The sequence below is a fragment of the Gorilla gorilla genome, chromosome 17 (genome assembly GCF_029281585.2).
Source record: "Gorilla gorilla gorilla isolate KB3781 chromosome 17, NHGRI_mGorGor1-v2.1_pri, whole genome shotgun sequence".
Classification (NCBI taxonomy): domain Eukaryota; kingdom Metazoa; phylum Chordata; class Mammalia; order Primates; family Hominidae; genus Gorilla; species Gorilla gorilla.
In genome coordinates, this window is record NC_073241.2 from 97,395,457 (window position 1) to 97,405,827 (window position 10,371).

Consider the following 10,371-nt stretch of genomic DNA (forward strand, 5'->3'; position numbering starts at 1 on the left):
TCCAGTATTGGTGATTATGAATAAAGCTGCTAGATACAGTTACGTGCAGGTTTGTTTTTATTTTATTTGGAAATGAAAGTGGTGAGTGTAATTTCTGGATCATATGGTTAGACTATGTTTAGCTTTGTAATAAATAGTTTGATTTTGAGTGCAAGAGTTTCTGCAGATTGTATATTCCTCAAATGGACATGGAAGGGATTTTTTTTTTTTTTTGGTATGACAAAAATAAGCTATTCTTGGAACAACAAAAAACAAGTAATACTGATGTTCTTTGTTTGTTTTAAAAACCTTACAAAGGGGAAAATGAAGAAAAAAGTTTGGTAATTATTGAAGGTATATTATTTTCCAGGCACTGTGTGCAATTTTTTGTGTGTGTATACCGTTAGGAAAGGCAACCTTATGTGCACCATTTTTTTGCACTTCATGCTTGACCTAATAAGAATGGGCCTTGGGCCTGGACCACTTTCTTATCAAGATATAAGAAAGCCCACACAGCCACTATAAGGAGGACTCTGCCTCATGATCCTCCCCAGGGACCCATCCCACAATGCTATCACATTGGCGATTAGGTGTCAACACATAAACTTTGCGGGAACAGAAAAATTCAGATCGTAGCAATGAGTAAAATCATTGTTCTCCCAGTGCTTGACCCTGTTGTGTTTTCCTTGGGGACTCTGATACCAAGATACAGGGGCAGAAGTGTTTAACTTCTCTTCCTGGTGGTTGGCATAATGATGATCTTTCTATTGTCCATGTAGTTGGAGTCCTCCCATGGCATCGGTCACCGGTACAATGTTCTGCTTGATATATATACATTATAGAATAAACCTTTGAACTATTCGTTATTGAGTTTCAGAGACTCATTTGATTATGTTCTCACCTCTTGTAAGTAAATTCATGGGTCATCATAGTCAAAAACAGAAAGCAATGTAAATGGCCATCTAATGTATTATTGATACTGAAATAATTATACATTCTTACAAGGGACAATCACACAGATAAAAAGAATTATTGATATGAGCAACAGGATGAAGTATCTGTGAGAGATCAAATTTTGTGAAAGAAGCCTGACATGAAATAGTGTACACCATGATTCTATTTATATAAATTTGTAAGTCTTCTGTTAAAGTCAGAATAAACATTATTTTTGTGCTAATGAATATAGAAAAGTTGACATAGAAACATTATGTAGTGCTGTCTTTGTCTTGATCTAAGTGTTATTTACATTGGTGTTTACACATAAAAATGATTAAGTCAAACAAAGATGACCTGTTCTTTGGTTACTTCATTTATGTACATTATTGCTCAAGAAGGACATAAATGCTAAGATTTATAAATATTTCACTATAATAACCCCAAGTATGTGGGAAAGATAGTTGCTGTTTAAACATGGTAGATTAAAGGATAAATCAAGTGGATTCTTACAACTGTTAGGAAGCAGCCTACTCATAAAAAGGGATTGTGTCCCAGGAGCTTCAAGAACTTACTTACCAAATACTTAGTTATAAATTCCTCTTTTATTTATATTCCTTTCTGTTATCCATAGCTGTTATGGTATGTATCAGTTGGTTCTCATGCTGCTAATAAAGACATACCCAAGTTTGGGTAATTTATAAAGGAAAGAGATTGTTGGACTCATAGTTTTACATTGCTGGGGAGGCCTCACAGTCATAGCAGAAGGTGAACGAGGAGCGAAGTCACATCATACATGGCGGCAGGCAAGAGAGCTTGTGCAGGGGAACTCCCCTTTGTAAAACCATCAGATCTTGTGAGGCTTATTTACTATCATTAGAACAGCATAGGAAAGACCCACCCTCATGATTCGATTACCTCCCACTAGGTCCCTCCCATGACACATGGAAAACATGGGGACTACAGTTCAAGACGAGATTTAGATGAGGACAGAGCCAAACCATGTAATGGTATTTGGTTAGACACAGTGGGGCTACAGGAAATTAAAAGAGAATTTCTTGTGCTGCTTTGATTAGAAAGCTGATGTATGGGTTTAACACCACAGTCAATTTGGGAGGTAGCATTAGATTTAGTGACATGCTCAGAGAAAAATATTGAAACTCGTGGTTAAAGAATTAAATCTTTGAAATTTTCCTGTCCTTCCATCTATGGAATGCTATTTTCACTTTTTTCCTAGAGGATTCTGGCATGATTTTATGAAGGGAGCTAATAGGCTGCCTAAAATGTCCACTGATACATTCTAAATCTTGTAAAAAGATAGCTCTTTCGGTCTTGACAATATAGCGTAGACTCGTCTCTCTCTCTACTCCTCTCCACTAATCATGCCTATAAACCCTGGAAGTAATACAAGAGACAATAAAAGATAACCGAAAGTTGAGAACAAAAAGGTGAACTGTTTCGGGAACACATGCCATCAGCTGGTTGTCTTACAAATGCTCCCTCCCCAACAGACCAAGTCCCAGTATTTCTCAAATTCCAACCTGGCAAAAAAAAAACCAAACCAAAACAAAACAAAACAAAAAAAAAAACGGCTGCCTAGGCAGGCTCACTCTTTTCCTGACTGAATAGGAATCTTGCCATCACCACCAGGTGAGTCTGGAAGAACTGGCAAGAGAAGCCAATGAGTAGTACGTGGCAGCCATCTGCCAGGGAAAGCACCACTTCTCCACCAGGGCTGAGACCCCAAGTCCCCCACACTCCCATCAAGGGCATAGCATAGCAGGCAGAGGACACTGTAAAGGGAGTCCCAGCACAATACCACCTGGCCTGCCAGGTGTTCTTCATAACCACAGAGTCTGAGGCCTCTCTCTCCCATTCAGGAAAACTATGTGGCTGAGCAGTCCGAGGATCCTGTCACTGGAAGTGCTTAGAGCTGGAAGCCTTTTCCTTGTTCTGGGCCTGAGATCTTCCCCCTCTAGCACGGAGATATGAGGCAGCGGCAGGTGGCAATGGCTAGAGGAACCCCACCACCACAAGAACCTGACTTGGGAAACACATTTTATCTCCACCAACCAGAGACTGTCTTCACATACCGATGGGCAACAGGTGGTCTGACCTTCCTCCTTCCCCCTCCAGCATCACCAGGAGGAAGCAGAGGGAGCCCAGGTGGCATAAGATAAATCACGCAGACCAAAAATACAAAGTCTATAAGAGTTAAACCGTGACTGGAGATACAGCCCAGAAGAGTAGGTCAGGACCTTCATGCCAAAACTAAACAGTGTTACTGGCTAAAGAAAACTAAACAGTGTTACTAAAATAAGGATTTATCTATGAGTCTCCTAACATAACAGACACAATGTGCAGAACACAATGGAAAGCCACCTGTTGCATGAAGAACCAATAAAATTACAACTTGAATGAGAGAAACAGTCAACTGACACTGATGCTGAGATCAATCCGACATTGAAATTATCTAAAAAAATTAAAGATATTTTCATAAAATAATTATAAAAATAATGAAAATATCAAAAATTTTAACACAGAAATAGAAGTTAGGAGAAAGAACCTAATGGAGATGGTAGAACTCACAAATACAATAATGGCAGCAGCCAACTTTTTGAATGGGCACCACAGAAGAGTGGAGATGACAGAACGGAGCAGTAAACTTGAAGATAGATCAGAAGACTCTACCCAATGTGAACAAAAGAGAGGAAAGACAATGAAAAAGAAATGGATAAAGCTCTAGAGACCTGCGAGAAATAATGAAGAGATCCGACATTTATATCATTGGATTCCCAGAAGGAACCCGATTTTCCCAAAGACCTAGAAGACTGTAGAACAAGAGACTAGGACAATAATAAAATTGTCCACAAAAAGTAATAATAATATTGCCAAGAGTCTTAAGAAGGCAGTGGGAGAGGGCAAAGAAAAATCTAAAAATTTTGTTGATAATGCTAACCAGAAATACTAACAATTTTGCTGCCAAAAATCTGTTGAATTTCCAAAAATCTCAGAGTCTGGTACTAATTTGAGCATAAATCTGCATTCCACATAAGTTCTGAGATGAGATGAAATAAATAGAGTCTAATATTTTGATTCAGGTTTAAGGCAACATTTTATATTAAGTATAGATAATAATAACCTAAATGTTGGCAATAAAAGTAATAAATATCATATAGTAGCAGTATTTTTTTTTACTTATTCCTTTGTCATTTCTATTTATTTCATCTGTATATTCATAATTTTACAAATATATTTTTCTGGAATGTCAAAAAGCAAAGAATAACAGGGCATATACATTCATATATAAATGCTTTTTTAAAAAATGAGATTCGAAGATTAAGTTAATTTGAGATAACAAGAAAATCTCAAAAGAGGGAAAAATGAGCTCTATAGTCCTCAAAATCAGTAAAAATCTGCTGTCATTTATTTGAATATGGTAGAACGTCCTTTATATAGAGAGAGGAACACCGCGGAGACAAATCTTATTTTAGTCGGCTTCCGCAGTCTCCCATCTCCTGCCCTTCTTTCCACAACAATGGGTCCTCTTAATTAACATCTATGAAATCATGCTACAGAGACCACAGTTTCCACAGTTTGCCTGGCTTCAATTGTTCAGTGACTTTTCAACTAGCAGATAGTTCAAATTTTGATTTTGTAAATAAGGGTAAATTGCAAGATCTCTTTTATTGTATCTCTGGGCACTATTTTTCCTTCATATTTCCCCTGTAACTAAATTCAATAATGTCTTTTTAAATTTTTAGTTTCTTAAACTTTTTATTTCTTCAATTTTCATTTTTAATTGTAAATTGACACATTATAGTTGTATATATTTATGGGGTAAAAAATGATGTTATGTTTTACGAACACAGTCATCAAAAGGGATGAAGCCTCAATTAGGAGAAATCAGGTTTTTTTTTTGCCTTTGAGATATATTGCACTACATGGTGAATGTACTAAATAGTAATGTATTACACAATTCAAAGTAGCTGAGAGTAAATTTCAACTACTGTCACCACACAAATGATAAGTATTTGACATGATGGATTTGTGAATTAGCTGAAGAGTGTCTCTTTGATTCTCACCCTGTCTGCTGGAGCCTGAGATCCTGCCCCTTACTAACTCGTGGGCACAACTATATTTTTATCTTTCCTTGGTCACCATTGGCTCTCTACAGGTGTTCTATATTTTTTTTTTTTTGTAATTTATAAAGACAAAAGCAACTGTTGCAGAGATAATGCTATGTACAGAGTTAATCCTATATCATTTTCTTTTTTTCTGTGTATGTACAGAAAGACTACATTTTCCACCTGCCTTTCCTTTCAGATAGGTTTATGACACAAAGTTTTGACCAAAGGGATGTGAAGAAAAGTGATGTGTACTATTTCCAAGATGAATCATAAAACCATCTGCATACTGTCCATGTTCTTTTCTTCCTGTTCCTAAGCAAATTTCAAGTTGATATATTTAAAATGACACTTTCACAAGTTGGAAAGTGAAAGCATTGGCATTGATGAATTAAATCATGGAACAGATCTACCAAGGAAAGCTACCCCACTTCATTTAGATCAGGCTGTGACAGGACTTAAACATATCCTTTATTGTATTAATCCAGTTAATTTTATGGTTTATTCGTTACCACAAGAGAGACTGATTAATAGAGTTTACATTGGTAGAAATTGGGGTAATTTGTTTCAAAAGCAATAAACCAGAAGTTAAAGAGTAAAATCATGAATAAACCAGTTTTGTTCATATTGTTGCACTTCAGATGTTCCAAACGAAATGTTTAACGTGAAGATCTGGGAATGGTACTCGGGTTTAATCAACAGGTCAAGTAAAACCTGGATTCAATGACCATATTCATTATATCAGGTTGAGCAGTGAAAATTTTCTTATGCTAACAGAGAGCAAGGTATCCAAAAGCTTATAGACTAGGGATCCTAGAATATATTTAGAATAATGTGATCTTTTTAAGCACCTTCTGAGGATACCTGGCAAGAGGACATGTCCATGACTAAGTAATTCAGCAATACATTGTGAGATTTTCTTTGAGAAATTCTGGTGTCTGTCCTCTGCAGGCTGAGAATGGCAGCAAGCGATGCCGTCACTGGAAAGAGCTCTGTGATTTTCATGAGGATGTGAGAATTCATGGCTGAAAGAAGGTCTGAACTGTGATATTAAACAATTTGACCTAATTGATGTTTACGGCAATCTCCACCAAAAACAGTGGTGAACACATTACCTTAAAATGTACATGGAACATTGAACAAGAAGGTCAATATTATTTCTAGGTCATAAAGTGAATCTTGACAACTTTAGGAGTTAACTAAAGTCTAGAATAGTGTATATACTAGTACTAAATTGAAAAAAAAAGATGCAGAATACTAAATATTTATTTTCTCTTGGAAATTTTCACACAATTCTAACCTGATTACATTGTAAGAAATTATGCTATAGCTAATAACACAGCATTGTGCAAAGGATAATTAAATTCTCCCTATACTGTAGATGTATTTATTGTTTAACTATTTTTCACCTGTTTTAGCCCTCCTAATTAGACAATATTTACTTTTTAAAAAAGCTTTAAATACATTGCCTTTTTACTCTGTAATCAACATAAGTTTTCAAATAAACATTCTTTCTTGAAACAAGATGGCATTTTACTTTCTAAGTAAAGTTCTACAAATTCTATGTAAAATGTTTACTTTCTAAATATTAGGTCTACAAATTCTATGTAAAATGACATAGGCAGCACCCTTTAAGCAAAATTTTCACTTGCCATGAACATTTATGATCAAAGAGACAAGAGTTGGCCAGTAGCTCTCAAAACAAAGATGTGTATAATGAAAACATCCATCTCTTGTTATTCTAATGAGGCATCTTTTGCTGGTGAAATAACTGTCTTCTATAATTAACAGCTTAGGGACATTTTAGTGGTTGACAAATAGCTTCAAAACCCTGCAAGTACCTCTTAATCATCATATATAGCTGCTTAATGAAATTTTCTGATATTCAATGCTTGTTTATCTATTCATATATTTTAGTTTCAGAAACAAGATGGAAAATAGAACTGATATGCCCTATTATTTAATTTATAAATTAAATGCATATATCTGTTATGAAAACCAAAATAATGTGGTGTTTAGATAACAATTCATATTTTCTTATTACATGTTAGTTATGAAATAGATACCAGAGTATGTAAATATACAATAGACAGAAAATATTTGGGTAATGTGTAAAGCACAGAAAAGTATTAATGATAAAATAATAATATTAATTTTAGACTTTTTAGTACTAAGTACTTACATGTTTTGAGTTTTAACTCATTTAACTATGATGATGGTAATATATTCTCCACATTCTAAAGTTGTATTATGTATTTTCTTTGAAAATATTGACATATCTTAAACGTAAGTTATATAACACATGCTGGATCAAAATAGTCCATCTACATACAAATGTTTTGTAAATATGAACTGGCAATCGATGTTTTTGTTACAATGTTATATAAACATGTAAAAGACAAAAACATGCTCAGATTTTTTTCCAAGAACTTATTAAAATTACCCACTTCAAAAGTGTATTTCTAGGCACTTAGCACAAAGCACCTGAATTGTTAACTTTTCCATGGGAAATTAAAAATGCATAAATAAAAAACAAGCAAATCTCTGATTAAATAAATAAACAATTAAATGTGACCAAAACTTAACATTGGTTATATGCAACCTTTGGGGATGTAAAAAGGGACAATTATTGCATGTGATAGATTTTGCTATGGGTTGGATGTGAGCCTCTTAGGTTATCTTTTATTTTCTGCTAATCTACTTCTAAACATGCATATATTAAATGAAAGAATTATTGCACTATCAGTTCTAGATTTATCCCTCTGATTTTCATTAAATTTCTCTAGTTGGAAAATAAACAAGCAGAAATCCCTTGATCAATATATTTTCCCATCACTGGAGCTATTTCACATTTCCCAGCACCTTCAATTGTACCACTGCTTCTTGCACCATTTTATATTTATGAATTGGAATTAACTCTGATGCTTCTTTGTATACCTCTTTGAATACACAGGCTAGTTACAGTCCTTTACATTTATGATCTTTTTTTGATTATACCTTCACAAGCTTTTAAGCCTAAACTCTTCATTTCCATATACAAAACAAAGCATCATAATTTTGACCCTCTGGTTTTCTTTCTCACATCTTTCTTCTGCTCCAGAATATTCTAAAGAATCACTACATGATGGTTTAACCTTAAATAACACTTAAGCATTTATATTTCCAGGAAACTGTGTGTTGGCTCTTTCTTGATCTTTTTGGAAAATAAAGAAAGACCTCATGAGATGGTAAAGTCAAAATGACACCCTTAAAATAAGGTAAAAATGAAAGCATCCAAACTTCATTTAGAAGAATTTCATCTGATTAAAACCACCAAGAACAGAGAGAATAGGAACTTATTCATTTATTCTAGGTTATCTAATTTGTTGATATATACATGTTCATAGTATTCTCTTATGGATTGTTTCTATTTCTGTGGCATCATTTGTAGTGTCTCCTCTTTCATTTCTCATTTTATGCATTTCAGTCTCTTCTCTTTTTTTCTTTATCTTGTGAAATGTCAAAGTTGTTTATCCTTTCAAAAAAAACTAAGTCTTATTGGCCTTTTCTATGGCCTATCTAATCTTTATGTCATTTATTTCTGCTCTGATCTTTGTTATTTAATTCCTTCTGCTAACTTTAGATGTAGTTTGTTCATCTAGTTTCTGAAGGTATAACATTTGCTCCTTTGATTCTTTATTTGATATCTTTTTGTATTAGTCATTTTCACACTGCTGATAAAGACATACCAGAGACTGAGCAAGTTACAAAAGAAAGAGGTTTGACTGGACTTACAGTTCCACATGGCTGGGGAGGCCTCAGAGTCATGACAGGAGGTGAAATGCACTTCTTACATGGTGGCAGCAAGAGAAAATGAGGAAGATGCAAAAGCAGAAGCCCCTGATAAAACCATCAGATCTCTTGAGACTTATTCACTCCCATGAGAACAGTATGGGGGAAGCCTCCCCTATGATTCAAATTGTCACCCACTGGGTCCCTCCCATAACAGCAACACATGGGATTTATGGGAGTACCATTCAAGATGAGATTTGCTTGGGGACTCAGAGCCAAACCATATCACTTATTTTGTATTTTATGTAGGTATTTATCACTATAAACTTCCCTCTTAAAACTGCTTTTGCTCATCCTGTAAGTTTTGGTATGTTTCATTTCCATTTCTGTTTGCTTCAACATTTTCTAAATTTCCTTTTGGACTTCTTCTTTGATGTATTGGTTATTCAGGAGCACGTTGTTTAATTTTTACATACTTATGAATTACAACCTACCAGTACTGAATTATGAAGGTATAGGCAATTTGAACAGAGCAATAATGAGTTAGGAGATTAAAAAGGAGTAATTAAAAAAATCTTTCATCATATAAAAGTCTAGGACCTGATGGCTTCCCTGCTGAATTCTAACGAATATTGAAAATATAATCAAGTCCAATCATTCTCAAATTTTTCCAAGAAATTGAAGAGCAGGGAACACTTCCATAATTAATTTTACAAAGCCAGCATTACCCTGATACCAAAGCCCCATGAAGACATAAAAGAAAATTACAGGACAATATTCACAATAAACATAGTCGCATAAATCCTCAATAAAATACTGGCAAACTGAGTTCAATATCACCTTAAAAGGATCATTTACCATCTTCAAATAAGATCAGTTTCTGGGATGTAAGAATTCAACACACACAAATAAATAAACGTGATACATAACATTAACAGAATAAATGACAAAAACCCTATGACCATCTCAATAGATGTAGAAAAACATTTCACAAAATATAACATCCTATCGTGATACAAACTTCCAACAAATTAGGTGTAGAAGGAATGTAACTCAACACAATAAAAGTTGTATATGACAAGCTCACAGCTAACATCGTCTCAATGGTAAAATGTTGAAAGTTCTTCCTCTAAAATCAGGAAAAAAACAATAATTTTCATTTTTGTTACTTTTATTTAACCTCATACTGGATGTTTTAGCCAGAATAATTAAGCAAGAGAAAGAAATGAAACCATTCAAACTGGAGAGAAATAAATAAAAAAGTCTCTGTTTGCAGACATGGTCTTATATACAGAGAACTCTAAAGATTTAACCAAAAAACTATTAGAACTAATCAATCTATTCAGTAAAGTTGCAGAATACAAAATCAACATAGGAAATCAATTGTGTTATAATACATTAATGACAAACTATCCAAAAATATATCACAAAAAACAATTCAATATACAATATTCAAAAATAATAAATACTTAGGAATATATTTAACCAAGGAGATGAAAGATTTGTGCAATGGAAACAATAAAATATTGATGAAATAAATTGAAGAAGACATAAGTAAATG